The sequence below is a fragment of the Ursus arctos genome, unplaced genomic scaffold (assembly GCF_023065955.2).
Source record: "Ursus arctos isolate Adak ecotype North America unplaced genomic scaffold, UrsArc2.0 scaffold_5, whole genome shotgun sequence".
NCBI lineage: Eukaryota > Metazoa > Chordata > Mammalia > Carnivora > Ursidae > Ursus > Ursus arctos.
The window spans coordinates 72,159,982-72,178,315 of record NW_026623067.1 but is presented as its reverse complement, the minus strand read 5'-3'; the positions used below and the strand labels follow the sequence as shown (position 1 = coordinate 72,178,315).

The 18,334-nt window shown below is 38.3% G+C and overlaps 1 protein-coding gene and 1 pseudogene across 1 annotated transcript in view; one reads left to right on the top strand and one right to left on the bottom strand.

Annotated features, from left to right (window-relative positions):
- ADGRV1 (adhesion G protein-coupled receptor V1) overlaps positions 1-18,334 on the bottom strand; it is a 508,055-nt gene that overhangs the window by 231,912 nt on the left and 257,809 nt on the right. The window lies entirely within an intron of this gene.
- Positions 9,573-10,429, top strand: LOC113255108 (calponin-3-like; annotated as a pseudogene).

Here is an 18,334-nt window from a genome sequence, read left to right as displayed (position 1 = left end):
GTACATAGGATTGGGGAAGTAGCAGGGGGAGTGGGAGGAATGGAGAACGAATGTCTGGAAGGCACAGGAGATAGGAACACCATGCCTGGAGAAACCTAAAAGTCCATTCAAAGAAAGGAGAAAAACCAAAAGTATCTGCAGTGTAAAGATTAGTAGTAGGGTGCAAAGAAAGAGGATGAAATGAGGCAGAGAGAGGAAAGTCCAAATTCTTATATTAGAGAGGTGCTGAGGTCAGTCAGCAGAGAACAGGGCCCGAAGTCAGACCTTGGGAAACAAGCAAGATCGTAGCTCTTGGTATGGGAAGAGGCGGACTAATCACAGGTTTCTAGATTCAGCCAAGTTTTCTCAACTTTGTTGTTTTTGGCCACGTAGGGGATGTTTACCTATTGAGGGCCAGATAGAGTAGAGGACATTACCTCAGATGGGTATGGAGAGTGATCTGTTCCCTAAGTAGACTCAAGGCCAGAAACAGTATCTCAAAGGTCTGGGGAATGACCTGGGACAGAGCAGTGTTATCTTCAACTGCAGGTGAAAAATACTGTGATTCACCTACGAGGTAAGTTTGCTACCTGATACACTTCTGCTAAAACCCATCATCCAGGAAGTTCAATTGTTTCATTTACTTTGCAAACAGGGTACGATCAGGAAACTACTTAAAGAGTTAAAAAACGTTTTGCAGAAGCTAAATACTTATTTTTTCTATGTCATGTGTGACCCTTGAACTTTATGTTTACATAAAAAAGACAGGCAGCCGCAGAGTCCACTCTAATCTTTAACCATAACTGATTTCCAAGAATCTGTGATACCAATCCCAGTTCCTTTGGTTTGGTTACTTTCAGCCAGTTACCAGCATTTAAACTTAGTCAAGCATGCTAAAAATCAGACACAATGAAAATGCTAACCTACATGAAGTTGTGAAACTTTTTATTCAGAGGAAACTATTTCAGCAAATCCCAAATCCCAATGATGACATCTGCTGTGAAGGTGAGAATACAGTAATGACTCAACACTGACTAAGGGAATTAAACTGTGGGACTTGCCTGTTTATTGGGCTTTAAAAACAAATTTCTAAGACCAACTTGAAAAGCAGGAAGTAAATTAAAATATGTTAAGTACATAAGGCAATGAAATGACCACTGAGGACCCAACAAAGGTGAATTGCTGAGATCCTCCAGTTCCTGGCCTAGGCACAGTGAGTAAAGTCATTGGAGACTCTTGAGCTCTGGTTCTAGACAGAACATGTTATCCATTCTCTCTGTCTGCAAAGGATCCTCAGCATCAAATAGTCACACATGGCAGAAGGAAATCAACTTGAAATTCACATGAACACTTTGAAGTGTTTTCAGGGATGAAGGCATATAAATGTACCTAGGTGACAATGGAACTGGAAGCACTTGCAAAAGTAATGCTGCACCCACTTACACAAGAGCGTTTCTTAGGGGACTTGCCAAGCAATTGTGTTCACCTGAAATTCTCTGTCTTATTTTTAAGATCCTGCTGGGCCTGGAGGGAACTGAATAAAGGCAAAGGCAATCAACTCCAAGGAAGTCAGATTCAGATCAGCAGGGCCTGGATGGACAGGGCACGCCACCCTCTGACCTCATCCATACTACTGTTCTGGGCTTTAGTAAGTCACAGCAAGTCCCTGAAACTGCTGCCCTCTCCTGCGGCGTTAAGCTACGTGAGCACACCATCCCATCTGTACGTTCTCTAAAGGAAAGGAAAGGTGGAAAAATGTTTCTTACCCTCTTACTAAGCAAACACAAGCCAAGAAAGCCTCAGAGACAAAATAATAGCCCTCAAAGAAGGAATATCTGTATGTTCAGATGAATAATGCCAGTAAATGGAGAGGCGTATAAGTTCTTGTCATCTGGGATCCCCTAAAAAAGGAAAATAAATTTATTTCTCTCCTCGCCCCATTTCTTTTTCTTTTCCTGATTGCTAACTGCATATAGGTAAAAAGTTATTTTCGAGGTAACTCGGTCCTGATATAATATTAAGAGAGTAGAATGCAAAATGTCCAAGTACCTTTTGGGGGTACAACAAAGGGAAAACCTGGCTGTTAAGGAGAGATAATAATATACTGAGTGCTGATGTTCTTCGAGGCACTGTGTTAAGCCTGTAGTACTTCATGGACACATCATATAATGAACTTAATTCTAAATATGGTGAATTATATACACATATATGTACATCCACACTTTACTATTCCAAACACTTTACAGTATATTATTCAAATTTCATAGCTGGTGAAACAGGCACAAAATTAACAAATAACAAGTCAGGGTATAAAATCCAGATCTCTTGAATTCCACATCAATGTTGACAGTGAATCATATTTATATGCTGTCTTTCCTTCCATACGTTAATTTTCACTTGTCTGAACTAAATTAATTTACAAATTTAAATTTGTATTATCAATGTTTATATTTACAAAATCTATATTAAACGTGCTAAACTTCGTGCTAGCTCAGTGGCATTTAATACTATATCTCTAAGGGAAGACATTTTCCTCTATAAAACAAATGTACAAACAACAAAACGGGAGGGAGTCTTAATGAGAAGTAGCTATTTTGGAAGCAAATACATGTAAAAGAAACCATTCTGTAAAGCCGAGACGCAAATTTCATAATCTGCCCAAACTTTAGGTCTGCGCTTCCTGGGCCTTCGTAGTCTACACCCTGTGTTGGTCAGGTTGCTAACAAGATTGTACCGTAAGGGGCACTTCATCTAGCCCTGGCGGTCCCCTCCTTGCATAATCAACACTGTTTTGTGCTGGTGCAGTAACAAGAAGCCCATGACAAGGTTTGTATTTTAGTTTTTTTCTTGAGAAATCACAGTGCTTATTTTTTCACTCACATGGGATATTTATTTTACTATGTTAGTTTCACTTCTAATACATATATATTGAAACCATAAAGATAAAAACACATCAGTCAAGGACCAAATACATTGAGTGGTTGTCAGCTGTCTCAATTCTGAAGAATGAGCCCCCAATGCTTAGACATTGAGTAGCAAGTAATTTACTGTAACATCAGATTTATTTGTTTTTAAATTTGATCACTTTGGGCAAAAGTTGTAAGTCCTAGAAACACAAAGAGATAAATTTCTCTTTCCTTAGACTTTGAAATATCTCAGAAAGAAATGTCAGATCTACTGCATTTAAACTCATTTATGATAGTTTTAAAAAGTATATAGTCCTTGGGGTGCCTGGGTGGCTCAGTTGGTTAAGTGTCTGCCTTCAGCTCAGGTCATGATCCCAGGGGTCCTGGGATCCCGGTGAACCTGCTTCTCACTCTCCCTCTGCTCCTCCCCTCACTCATGCATGCCCTCTCTCTCTTACTCTCTCTCTCTCAAACACAAATAAAATCTTTAAAAAAAAAGTATACAGTCCAACAATTTACATTTTCAACCACAATAAATCTATCTGATAGTCAACCATATTAGAAGCTGGGGTTCAAGGACTTACCTGCACCCCTATTGGCATATCTCATTCTAGTGAGGGGCACAAATCTATAGACAAAACAACTTCCAATTCAACTATTTGCACAAAATTAATAGATGGATGCAGTATTCCATTAAGGCAAAGGGTGGATACGATCCTTCCTCTTGATATGCTAGTCCTGACTGCTTGCTTACAAATGTCGTATATGATTTTGGCTGTAAGCTCCATGTTACTTACACTACATCTCCCCAATTGGAGACATCATCAGCAAATTAAGTCGTTTCGGACATAAGTAGCCAAAAGAATGACATTCTCACCAGCTAGTCCTTTAACTTGAAATTTACTGTTACGAAGAGGTAGATGGTCTATGTATTTTACTAAACTGAGAAAAAAGAAAATAAAATTTAATTTTAAAGACATGCTATGTCGAGGCCCTGCCCACCTCTTGGCCCCATTTTCTAAGACTTTCTGTCTGTTCACTAAGTGATGGCTATCCTGTCCTTTGTGCTGCTCAAGGCTGTCCAGCTTGTTCTAGCCTCTGGGCCTTCCTTCATACTTGCCATCTTCTCTGCCTTGAACGTTCCTGCCTCAGTTTTTGCATTTCCTCTCAGTTCCCATGTCATCTCCACAGTGATGCCTTCTCCGACAGCATCTCCCTCCAACTGATTTTGACCATAACACTCAGCACTACCTGAAGTGTGTCTATTTACGCCTTTATGTCAGTCTCAAATGCTAAGGTATTTATGCCCAGAGTAGAAACCTTGCCCTTTTTTATTCACCACTGTGAACATGGTTGCTTGACCTTTATTAGAAACTCAATAAATACTGATTAATGTAATGAATGATTAAAATTAATCTAATGAAAGCATTCTGATTTAAGGACCAAATTTAGGAAACAAGACCTTAATACTGACATTCCTAATTTAATTAAGATTTATCTTGAAGAAATTCATAACATAATAAAAAATTATTATTTAACGATAATAATAATAATAATGACAACTTAGGTTCCACATTCATTCTTGGGAGTAGAGATACCCAGAGCCCTGCGCCCTGTCATGTGCTGTGCCCGTGCATGTGTGCTATGCCAGTTACACTCAGGGAGCCCGATGGAGTCTAAGAAGCCAATGTGCCTTGCACCGTCAGTGACTGATGCACTCTTAACAAAGTCATGGAGTATCAGGAAAATAAAGAGTTATTTTGGAAATGGAACAGTCAAAGCTTATTAGTCTACTCCGTTTTGTCAGCCAGCCGACATACAGTGCCCCCCACTACCCTTCGTAAGTCTTCAACTCACTAAGCAAAGGCAAGCTAGTTCACCTACTCGCTTTATATCCTGCTGTTTTGGGGTGCAGTTAAAATTACATCAAATTGTGCAGATATTCCTGAGGTTTTATAAAGCGATCAGCAAGAGGAGACAGGGCAGGCAGGGGTATGAAAAGAATAATGAAATTGAATACAGATTTGGGAGTTTGAAGGAGGTCTGAGAATGATGAGAACCTTTGCCAAACCTTAAGCCTTAGAACGTACTGCTTCTTCCTTGGGAACAGCATGTGCTATAGGGTGGGGCAAAGTGATTTCACTGCCAGATTTTTGATGCTGTGCTCAATTTAGTTTTCATTGTTTGCACTGGGGGCTTATTTTGAGTCACATACTCTATTACTGGTAATATAGGAGAACATCTATTAATATTTTGAGTCTTTATTAGAGTTTAAGTATAAGCTATCATTTAGCTTTAGATGATCTTTTAAAAGTATGCTGAATTTCTAAGTGGGATTTATTTTTACATTCGAATCATCCTCTTTATGTCTCCCCACACCAGTTTTCAAAGCAACACTGGTAAAGAATTTTTAAAATGTATCTACACCTAAAATATTGGAAATGCATTGAAAAGTGTGAATAATCACAATCTTCATATGAACAACTTTTTGCTACAGTAGAACTTGTGAAAAATAAATATTGAATTAGTGAATCTTTCTTAATTTAATGCTTATTCTTTCCTTTTTTAGAGAGAACACACACATGTGCATGAACAATGGGGAGGGGCAGAGGGAGAGAGAGAATCTAAAGCAGGCTCCATGCCCAGCACAGAGCCCAAGTGGGATTCGGTCCCTGAGATCATGACCTGAGTTGAAATCAAGGGTCAGATGCCTAACCAACTGAGCCATCCAGGCACCCCTTATTATTAATTCTTGAGAATAATACTATATATAATGGATTCAGATTCTTTTATAACATGTTGAAGGTTTAACTGATACAGATGGTTCTCTTTTGTTCTGAAACTCTCATAAATACTTAAATATATATTAAAAATAACCAAAGAGGAATGAAATCTACCAGATTTAACAAAAAGTTTTTAAAATATAAAGGATATTTATTTATTTATTAAAGATCTTATTTTTAAGTAATCTTTACCCCCAACATGGAGCTCGAACCCACCACCCCAAGATTAAGAGTCACGTGCCTTACCGACTGAGTCAGCCAGGCACCCCAACACAGGACATTTAAAGGAAATGCAGTATTGTTACTTTCAAATGTTGGTAATAAATTGTTAAGTAAATATGTGCTTATAAAATTATTATTCAATAAATTGTAAGACTGTTATGTAATCAGCCCATAAATTACAGGCAAACAGATATGGCCAATGTGGGTTTATGGGCTGATTACATGAGTCTTAAAACTTGTTTAACAGTTTGATTTTAAATAGCCTAAACATATTGTGGCAGCTAGCCTTCAAGATGGCCTCAGTGACATCCAGCTCCTACAGTGATTCAGCTGTGTAGTCCCCTCCCATAGTGAACCACGGTTGTTCTGATGGTCAGGAGAATATGGGAGAAGAGACGGTATATGACTTCCAACATAATTCAACTTTCATTCTGGTCATGCTCATTCTCTATTTTGTAACATTCTTTCTGTAGGAAGCCCAACACTATGTTGAACAATCCTATAAAAGACCAAAATATGAGGGTCTGATGCCTTCTAACACCAGGAGTAGGCCAGTGAGGAATTTGGCCTTTGGCCAATGGGCAGATGAGTAAGCCATCTTGGGAAGATAATTTCTAGTGAAGTCAAGCATTTGGATAACTGCAGCCCTCACCAACAGTGTGACTGCAACATCATGAAACAGCCTGGGCCAAAATCACCCAACAAAGCTACTCTTGGATTTCTGACCTTCAGAATTACATATCTGCCATTTGAACTGCTAAGTTTTGGTATAATTTGTTATGCAGCAATAGGTAACTAATACACACATCCTCTTGCAACCTATCTGCCCTCTTATCCCACCTTGGCCAAAAGCCAAAGTCAACTGGATAAGTTTTGATTGAAGATTATAGTTAGAAATAAGCTGTATTTTAGACACTTCTTAAGGAATGAATGAGTATGTAAAAATTATTTAGACTTAGTATCTAATACTTTTATATCCTGGTTTGGAATTTACCTGAGCAGTATTTTTTCTTCAAAGATTTTATTTATTTATTTATTTATTTGAGAGAGAGAGAGAGTGAGAGCACAGGCAGGGGGAGTGGCAGAGGGAGAGGGAGAAGCAGACTCCCTGCTGAGCAGGGAGAACGATGCAGGGCTCAATCCCAGGACCCTGAGATCATGACCTGAGCTGAAGACAGACACTTAACCGACTGAGCCACCCAGGTGCCCCTTACCTGTGCAGTGTTAATGAATAGCGTTAATATGCAAAAAAATATATGTAATAGTCTAGAATATACAAACTCATCTTTTGTGACAGGAAATAGATCAGTGGTTGGTTGGAAATGAGGGAATGGGGTGAAGGATTACCAAGAGGTCAGAAAAAATTTTGGGGGGTGATGGGTATGTCATAATCTTGACTGTATTGATAATTTTATAGATATATATATATATAGATATATATAGATATATATATATAGATATATATATAAAACTTACCAAATAGTATACTTTAAATGTGTATACTTTGTTTTTTAAAAATGTTTCAATATAGCTGTTTTTTTTTAATTTTTAAAATTTTTTAAAGATTTATTTATTAATGTAAGACAGAGATAGGGGAAGGGCAGAGGGAGAGAATCTTCAAGCAAACTCCCCAATGAGTGAGGAGCCTGACATGGGGCTTGATCTCATGACCCATGAGATCATGACCTGAGCCGAAACCAACAGTCAGACAGTTAACCGATTGAGCCACCCAGGCGCCCTAATACAGCTGTTTTTAAATACCTGACTACTAAATCCACAATTTACCTAATTTTCAAATTGCCATGATTTTCAGATTGCCAGGTCTGAATGTTATTAGACTTTGTTACTTTGGGATCTAGAAAATTAAGAGACCAATAGTTTTATTATATATTATTCTATCCTTATACCACTGAAGCGTTGCATAAGCTATGATAGTCTGTCTGTGTTGGAAAATCTGATTCAGAGTACTAGTATAATCAAATCAAAAATCTTCCTAAAATAATAAAAATTTATTATGGGAAACACATTGAGAAATATGAAGGATAGGTGATTTCATGTTCCCATGTAGTCTCAAAGCACAGGAATTGAACAAATCTATAATGATTTTTTAAATCCACAAAAGATTACCTGGTACTTTCCTCAAAGACTCATTTAGAGTTCTAGTCATCACTGTCCAGGAAAATGGACCCTTTAGCCTTCAAATCCTAATGGGTAAAATTTAAGTTGCATTTTTTGCTCTGAACTCATAACTTTTCAACATAGGTAAGAAAACTATCTAGATGATGTAATCATATATGTCATTTGCCCATGTTAAAATCAAAGTTTCCATGTTAATCAAATTAAGTAATTATTAAAAAGAGCATTGCATGCCAAATTAAATATTACATATATTCATAGATAAACAATGATAGCAGACGCGTTTATGTCATTTGCCTCCTTACATTGGCAATAACATCACATTTAACCCATTTTAATGATATCTAAAATAGAAATCATTCTGGGGCGCCTGGGTGGCTCAGTCGGTTGAGCGTTTGCTTTCGGCTTAGGTCATGATCCCGGGGTCCTGGAATAGGCCCCAAGTCGGACTCTCTGCTCAGCAGGGAGACTGCTTCTCCCTCTGCTTGCCCCTCTGCCTGCTTGTGCGCTCTCTCTCTCTGTGTCAAATAAATAAAATCTTAAAAAAAATAGAAATCATTCTAAGATTAAGAAAAATGGTACTTTTATACAATATCTAAGTAAAATTTAATGGACATAATTAATATTGGTAACATATTCAGTAAAACATTTAAAATACAATATTCTACAGGATACTTTATTATTTTATCATACTATAATCATCCTCTATTGTCAGGAAGTTGGAGAATTTTCTCTCCAAATATATTTTCCATATTTGTTTTAAATTTTTTTTATTAAAGATTTTTATTTATTTGAGAAAGAAAGAGAGAGAGAGAGCAAGCACAAGCAGGAGGAGGGGCAGAGGGAGAGGAAGAAGCAGACTCCTGCTGAGCAGGGAACCAGACACGGGGCTTGACCCCAGCACCCTGAGATCAAGACCTGAGCCTAAGGCAGATGCTTAACCAACTGATCCACCCAGGCGCCCCTATTTTCTATATTTTTAAAATAAATGGAATGCTATCATTATTTTAATTCTACTATTTACACTTTTAAGATTAAAATGTTACTGCCAGTAGTTGGTTTTCTTACAGTAACATGTATATTTAAAATATCGCTATCACTTTTTAATTGCTGAATCCCAAACATGATTCCCTGGCTTGATAACGAAACCTAAATTGATTTTTTTTAATTATGAAATATTGAAAACATTATGAAAATGACAATATAAAATACGACCAGGTCCTCATCACCCAGATAAAACAAATAAACATTTTCCAAATGTTCTGCAAATTTTGGTGTTTAAAGAAATAAAATGTTACAGGTCAGGGTATCTCCTGTGCCACCCAGGCGAGCAAGCTCTGAGCATCTCGCACTGCAGCCACTGCTCAGGGCCTGGAGTGGGGAAGTCAAGGAAGAGAAACTCTTAGACCTGAGGACAGCCTCTCCCTGGCACCTGAACCACTAAGACCCTCTTCAACAAGGCCCTTATTACAGGCTCTCGGCAGAGGTCAAGAACAAGATCTCTTCCAAGCACGATCATCAAGCAGAAGATCTTTGAAATTAGATAGAAGAGGTGACAGGCATGCACATTGGCACCAACTTTCTGCTGGGCTTAAAAGATGGCGTCATCCTCTCCGAGCTCATAAACACGCTACAGTCAGGCTCAGTGAAGGTTAATGAGTCCTCGTTAAACTGGCCTGAGTTGGCGAATATTAGCAACTTTATTAAAGCCACATGACATATTTGAAGCAAATGATCTTTTTGAGAATGGAAACATGACCCAGGTTGAGACTATGCTGGTGGCTTCTGGCAGGTCTGGCTAAAACAAAAGGATTCCATACAACAACTGACATTGGCATTAAGTATGCTGAAAAACAAACAAGACATTTTGATGAAGAAAAATTAAAAGCTGGCCAAAGTGTAATTGGTTTGCAGACGGGAACCAAAAAATGCACCAGCCAGGCAGGTATGACAGTATGGGTCTAGGAGGCATCTTTATGATCCCCAAATGCAAACTGACAAACCTTTTGACCAGACCACAATTAGTCTGCAGATGGGAACCAACAAAGGATCCAGATGGGAACCAACAAAGGAGCCAGCCAGGTGGAGATGTTAGCACCAGGGACCAGAAGCTAACATTACAACCAGCAGACAACTCGACAATCTTTCTACAGATGGGAACCAACAAAGCAGCTTCCCAGGAAGGAATCAGTGTGTATGGGCTTGGGCGGCAAGTATATGATCCCAAATACTGAGCCACTCCCACAGAACCTGTCATTCACAACGAAAGCCAAGGAACAGGAACAAATGGGTCTGAAATTAGTGAAAGCGATTGTCAGGCAGAATACTCAGATGAGTATCATGGACAGTACCAAGATGCCTTACTCCAGGGATTACCAATATGGCGACCAAGGCATTGATTAGTAGACTGACGCAGAGGAGCTCAGTATTTACCCCACTGTTTTTATTCAGTGAGAACCAAGCTAGCCTTGAGTAATTTTTATCTTGTCTTCCTATAATACTATGTTATTGTACCTAAAAGAAATACTGCCTTACATACATTCCCTTTTTCTGCCTCTTCCCTAAATAATTGCTTTTTAGTGCTATAGCAGTTCAATCCTACAGCAGAAGCAATAACTCCCATATGAAGTAAAAAGGAATACTGTGAAAGGGAAGTATTCTTGTACAGCCAATTCTCTTGTTAAAGATCTATGCAATTTTACAATCTACTTAATAAGTCAGGATTTTCAAACAGTAGGAAGCTTTTTTTTTTTTTTTTTTTTACAGTTTAGTATCTCATTTCTATGCAGAGGACTAAACTCATACTTATAGATAAACATGGTCTTCGCCAACTAAATTTAAGATGCAGCATTTTAGAAATTTACATATCAATATCTCTACAGTATTGTTCACTAGCGTTTAAATAAAATCCTGATCAGTGTGAAAAAAATAAAGAAATAAAATGTTACTGATCAGCTAAGTCCTATTCTTCTGCCCCTTCCTCCTGGAGGTAAAAAATGAGTTTCCTTATATTTTAACTTCATATGCTTGTATAAAGTATTGTATATTTTGTTTTAAGCAAAGAATATTAATGGCAATTCCCAGAAAGGCCAATTAGAAAAAATTTCCAACTTTACTCTTTATCAGGGAATGCAAATTAAAATAACAGAGCTAATCTGTAACCCGTCAGACTGAAAAAAAATTAGAAGTCTGACAATAGACTTGAAGTGGAGGATAAAAAAGGAACTTATGCACAACAGGGATAAGTTGGTACAATGTCTCTAGAGAACAATTTAACAATTTTTTAGTAAAAGTAAAGATATTCCATTGCTAGGGCCCAGAAATTACCCTTCTGGGTATCTACCCAAGAGAAAATGTCACACTTAAACACTTCAGGAGGTATGTAGAAGGACTGTGTTAATAGATGTAACAGCTAACACTTGTACCATACTTTCTATGTGTCAGGCACCGTTCCAAGTCCTTTCTGTGCTTTTGCTCTGTTATGCTCCTAACATACCTATCCCATAGAAAACGTACTGCATTTTACAGATGAGTAAACTGAGGCACAGCAGTTTATAACTTGCCACAGTCGCACAATGTGGTGGAACCACAAACACAAGCAATCTAGTTCTGAGTCTGTTAACCACTACGCCGTATGGGTCACAGAAGTACTGTATGGAAGAACAAAAGAGTGGAAATCATCCAAGAGACCACCAAGAAAGGAAGGAACAAACAGGCAACAATACATTCACGCAGAGCAAAACAGCACAGCCAGTAAGATGCATAAGCCAGACCTCACACAGGGGCTTCCATACATTTCAAAAACCTAACATAGGGAGAACAGGCAAGGTGCAAGATGATTTGTACTGTATGACACCTAAAGCTATCTTTATGATTTATTTCCAATAGCTAAAATAGCTAAAGCAATCTTAGGGTATATTAATGAAATTAAAGAATCAAGAGCAAAAAATGGGCACTTTTTTCCCCTTGGGTTTAAGAATCTTGAATAATGCGCCAGTTCCAGGAATTGCAAGATTGATCGACTAGACTGAATTTTGAAGTAAGCAGCAAGAATGATGAAGGATTTTGGAGCAGTTTAGAGTATGCATGCAAAGTCTCTCAAATGAGGGAATATGTCTGCTTATGTGCAAGAAAGGACAATGTTCTCCATCTTCCCACTCTTTCCCCATAGGCTTCCCATCATATGTGTGGGTACACACTTATGATAGGGCTTATCTTTTTGACTTAGGACAATTATCTTCATACAAAAACATTAATAAATACTACAACAACTCCACTTAACTTTATATACGTTAGATAGGGTTTTCTCAAATACACAGAAGGATTTTAAATCCCAAGTTGTGCACAAAAAAAAGTCACAGAAAACTATATAATAGTAAAAAAATATGGCTACTTTTACACGAACAGAAAAGGTTAACAAATGATTTTAAAAAATACCTTTTAACTGTTTTTATATTGTAAAGTCTTAGAAGATAGGTCTACCAAGGAATTCCCCCTCCTACTGAAATGGACTATCAACAAAAAAGCACTCTCTTTAAGAATATACTTATTTAGTAGGAGAGTTCAGCACTGAAAGCTGTACAAGGTCAGAGCATTCAGCTCTTTTTCCTCACTACTCAAATGAGCCTTCTCTGCATAATGAACAATGGAGGCCTGTAAAGAGGCCACAATTTTGACATCAGTTCATCTAGACCATTGGCCTTCACAGAGCAGGATTACTCTTTATAGAAAAGCACTCAATCTAAAACAAAGATCTCTGCGGAGAAAAGACCATTCTAATAAAGACAAATCTTCGAAAGATAAAGAAGTTAAAATGAGTGCTGACACACATGGCTAAAATGTTAATTTTCATGGAAACTTAATGGACGTATAAGTGGGGGCATATTAAATGTTAATTACTCTTAATCTTAGCTGTTGAAAAAACTGCTTTAGGTTTGGGTGTGGCAACTCCTTTTGAAAAACTTGTTGGCACTCCAGTGTAGACCTTGCTATGATTTCTTTCCAACATTGGACACACCTTGTTCAAAAGACAAATGACTCATAAGAGGCCACAATCCAAAATGTGATATTCAGCATTTAACTTGCTAATGATACCCCAGAAGTAGCCACAGCTCCTGCTGTGAGAAAAACAGCAGACAGGGGATTAAAAATGAAGGCTTTTCTACTTCACTAGAATCAGTTGTGCAAGAATAGTAAAAATACAGTTTAAAGAGTGTCAGATAAGGTAATGAGGAGAAAGGCCACAGGCGGGTTGTGAAAGTGTGCCAACGTCAATACACGTTACTCAATATTTGCACCACTTAACAAAAATAAGCCACGCATAGAAGGTGAAAATGGCTAGATGAAAAAGGAGAAAACACCTGAAACGAGTGTAACATTGTATGTCAAATACACTTCAACTGAAAGAAAGAAAAGAAAAGAAAAGAAAAGAAAAGAAAAGAAAAGAAAAAGAAAGAAAGAAAGAAAGAAAGAAAGAAAGAAAGAAAAAAAAAGAAAGAAAAGGAAAGAACGAACGAACGGAGGGAGGGGAGGGGAGGGGAGGAAGGGAGGAAGGAAGGAAGGAAGGAAGGAAGGAAGGAAGGAAGGAAGGAAGGAAGGAAGGAAGGAGAAAACAAAGGACCGAATATAAGAGCTGACAAAGCAGCTATCATATGATTTCTCTCATCTATGGAACATAAGAACTAGAATGATCAGTAGGGGAAGAAAGGGATAAAGAAAGGGGGGGTAATCAGAAGGGGGAATGAAACATGAAAGACTATGGACTATGAGAAACAAACTGAGGGCTACAGAGGGGAGGGGGGTGGGGGAATGGGATAGACCGGTGATGGGTAGTAAGGAGGGCACATATTGCATGGTGCACTGGGTGTTATACACAACTAATGAATCATCGAGCCTTACATCGAAAACCGGGGATGTACTGTATGGTGACTAACATAATATAATAAAAAATCATTATTAATAAAAAAAAAAAAAAAACTGAGAAAAAAAAAAAAAGAGCTGACAAAGCAAATTTGTACTACAATGGCTAAAAACACCAAGTGTGACACCTGGTATCCAGTATCAAACACTTTATGCATTATCAATGAAAAAAGGCCACTTAGGTCTTATTTCTTCCTCCAAAGTCCATAAGCATAATTATGCATGTTTTAACATCATTTCATTGTTGTACAGAATTTTTTATTTTAAATACTGGCACCAGCCACAAAAAGTTGCTATTATATATTTGATTTACTTATTCATTCTTTCAATACAATTTTGTGAATTCTATGATGTGATGTCCTAATGATGGACTCCTTATTTGCTCTTATGAGCTCACAGCATAGTAATGGGCAGAAACCTACATAAATATTTGTTTAACAATAAAATTATGCTATCATAGAGTTATATGGGGATCAGTTTTCTCTTAAAGATCACTCTTACTCCTAGAAGAAGAAAATTATTTTATTGCTATACAGTTCTACTAGGATAAAAGTGACGCAATAGATCTCATGTACATTGAACTTTGATAATGACCTTTCATGTACCTATAATTTTAACAGAACCCCAAGGAGAAGACAAAATTCAAAATGGTGACATTTCAGGAACAACGATCAAGAGTTAATGAGTACCTGTTAGTTGTTTTTGCTTTTATAACCTCCCTCAAGTCAGAGTGTGTAGGCAAATGGCCATTTTACACCTGTATTTAAGGTCAACCTTGTGTTTGTTCTTATTCCATATAAATAAAAAAAATTACTACTTCTGGAATGCTGAATGTTTAAAAATTGTGGTACAAAATCTTACTGTGAATTACACAAGTAAAAGAAGTGTTGGCTAGTTAATGTCGTTAAATGTTTATGTTAAACTATATAAAAGGATGACAGATGAAATATGGGGTAGATTTGAATTATTACAACTCCATGTTAGGTTTTATTTTTTATTTTATTTTTTTATTTTTTATTTGTTTTAATGATTTTATTTATTTGACAGAGAGAGAACACAAGTAGGGGGAGCAGCAGGCAGGGGAGAGGGAGAAGCAGGCTTCCCGCTGAGCAGGGAGCCTGAAGTGGGGCTCGATCCCAGGACTCTGGGATCATGACCTGAGCCAAAGGCAGACGCTTAATGACTGAGCCACCCAGGCGCCCCCATGTTAGGCTTTAGTTTGTAGGTTTCCACTTTCAATATGAAATCAGTTATTATTAAAAGTCTCACCCAAATCTATTCCCCATCTAACATTTATTGGCCCTATATTAAGGACAAACAAACAAAATCTAAACCTTAATTAACTCATTTAATAAATATGCATTGAGTGGTTTTTATTGGCTCAGCACGGTTCTAGGTGATGAGTGTACAGTAGTGATGAAAGCAGACATGGTTCTCACCCTCTCGTAGCATACAGTCTCACAAGGAAGACACCAGTGAATGAATAAATAACCACAACATGCCAAGTACTATAGAGGAAAGGAAAAATGAACTGGGAGAATACTGTGTGCTGAGGATGAGGAAGGCCTGAATAAACTGAATGATGAGGACGGTCTCCCTAAGAACATGACACTTAACCTAATCCCTGACCTGAGTGAAGGGATCTGCAATCTGAGGAGCCAAGGACCAGGGAAAAAAGCATTCCAGGAAGAGGCCACTGTACCCACAAATGTTTCAAGACAGGGGACCCTCAGGGAACCAAGGCAAAGTCATTGTGGCTGGAACACAGTGGGTGAGGGGCAGAGTGCTGGGGGCGGGGGCAGACTGGTGAGGTCCACCATACTGGCCAGGCACTGTTATAGAAGCCACACTAAGATGTATGAACTGAGGGGCGCCTGGGTAGCTCAATCGTTAAGTGTCTGCCTTTGGCTCAGGGCGTGATCCCAGAGTGCTGGGATCGAGCCCCATGTCAGGCTCCTCCGCTGGGAGCCTGCTTCTTCCTCTCCCACTCCCCCTGCCTGTGTTCCCTCTCTCGCTGGCTGTCTCTCTCTCTCTGTCAAATAAATAAATAAAATCTTAAAAAAAAAAAAAGATGTATGAACTGAATTTAAAGAGGAGTGGGAAGCCATTTAAGGGTTTCAACAGAGGACATACATGGCATGTTTAAAAGATGGCACTGGCTCCTAAACACAGAGAATAAGTTGGAAGCAAGCTAAAGGTGAAGCAGAGAGACCAATTAGAAGCCAATTTCAGTAGTCACATAAGGCACACGGTGGGCTAGAAAAAAGGTAGTGGATGAATGTGGAAAAAAAAAACAACATACGAAGCCATGGCATAATCTGGAGGTAGGATCAACAGAATTTGCTCAGAGGTTGGATACTGTGGGTAATATGCAGGAAGGAATGAATAATGCTGAAGAACCTTTGGGAAAGATGGCCCCAATTATTGAGATATGGAAAAATGTGGGAGGAACAGGTTCTGAGGGAATATTAAACATTTTGTTTGGACATGTTAAGTTGGAGATACCTATGAAACACCCAAGTGGAGAAATTAGGGGCAACAAAATATATGAGACTAGAGCTTCAAAGAGTGGTTTGTAGTGGAGATATAAATTTGCAAGTAATGAAGCAAACAAATGGTACTTAAAGCTATGGCTAATGATGAGATCACTGATGGGGACTGCGAAGTAGTGTATCAACAATTTCAGCATGTAGAAAAATTTCCTGGGGCAATTTTGATTCAGTAGGTTAGGGGTGGGGACTTCAAATCTGCATTTTTATTAAACTCTCTAGGTGGGTCTCATCCTAGTACCAGCCTATTAAATACTGCTATAGAAACAGAAAGTAAGTGAGCCCAGCAGCAAGCTAAGACACTCCAGCAATTGGTATCTGGCCAGAAGAGGCGCTTGAGGAACTGAAGCCATAGACCAACTAGGAGAGAGTGGTCCATGTCATCTATACCACCTTCAAAGGGAAACGGAAACGTATCTATCAGGTACTACTAGCAAGACTCTGGGCAGAGTTCCCTTGAGCAAGTTCCTATAAAACAGTGCCCAGAACAGTCCTCCACAACAACTGGTTGGCTCAGTGCTCAGGGAATTTGTGCTTTGTCATTGTACGAAGAAAACAGAGACAATATCAGCAACCGGATTGCTGATGCCTTCTAAGTATGACCACCGCTACCCTAAAATCAGAAGAGGGCCTCATGGGATTGGTACTGGCCATGCTGGAGTTAATGAGCCCTTGGTCAACCCACTTCAATATCACCAAGGGTAGGAAAGAAGTAACACCACTATCTTTTCTTCTTTTCTTCTCTGTAGCATGCAAATACCCTAAAGACCCTCGTATTTATTAACTCCTTAAAACAACAGGTTAAGACAAGTAGGCCCAGATAAATTATGAGGCAGATTCATTTCTTTTTCTCAATTGTATTCTGTTAGCCAATCCCTTCCTAGCATTCCACATCTCCATACTGCTCTGTTTGGAACTGTCACAACTGAGTCCTTACGTGTGTCACACAAACCAACTTCATAACTTTCCCTTTGGTCCCTTCTCAAAGCTCATCGCGTTTCATGTAGGCTTGTGTAATAATGAGTTGATCGCACAATTTTTATATGCTGATGAGTTTGCTATCACCCACAAACTTGCATTTTAACAGGAGATTTGTGGATACAAACTTTAATTTGAAGGAATTGAGCTAGTGTTGGAATATTCCTATATCATTATGGAGGAGATATACTAAGTATGGAAGAGATAATTTTAATAATCCTTAATCAACATCACACAGATTGCTATTTCACCTGTAAAATCTCCACAGTTTAAGAAGTCTTTGAGTTAATCGCCTGGGAGCAAGCAACCATCTAAAAGCAATGCCAAGAGATTGTAAATTACTTCATAAAGCTGATTTCATGTTATGGGATAGCTGGCAAAAATCTTTTCTTTTTTTTAAATAAGATTTTATTTATTTATTTATTTATTTATTTATTTATTTATTTATTTATACAGTGGCATGCAAGTGGTGGGGAGGTGCAGAGAGAGAGAGAGAATCTCCAGCAGACTCCACACTGAGCAGAGCCCGAGATCATGACCTGAGTTGAAATCAAGAGTCACACGCTCAACTGACTGAGCCATCCCGGTGCCCCTTGAAGGAGAACTTGAACAACAAATATATCTATGAGTTTGCCTTGTGAAAAATCTACATGAAACCAAAAAGAAAAAGAAAAACACAAAAAGTAAAAGATTTTCTTTACCAAATAATAAAGTGGGAAGCAGTTCTTAAATGAAGGGTTGCAAATCAAAGACCATCAGGTACAAGGCAACCAACACAAATGTGTAGAGGAACCAGATATAAAACAACACGGGGCCAGGAGGTCCATGGCAAACATTCAAACTCAGTTTTTGGAAAACACTG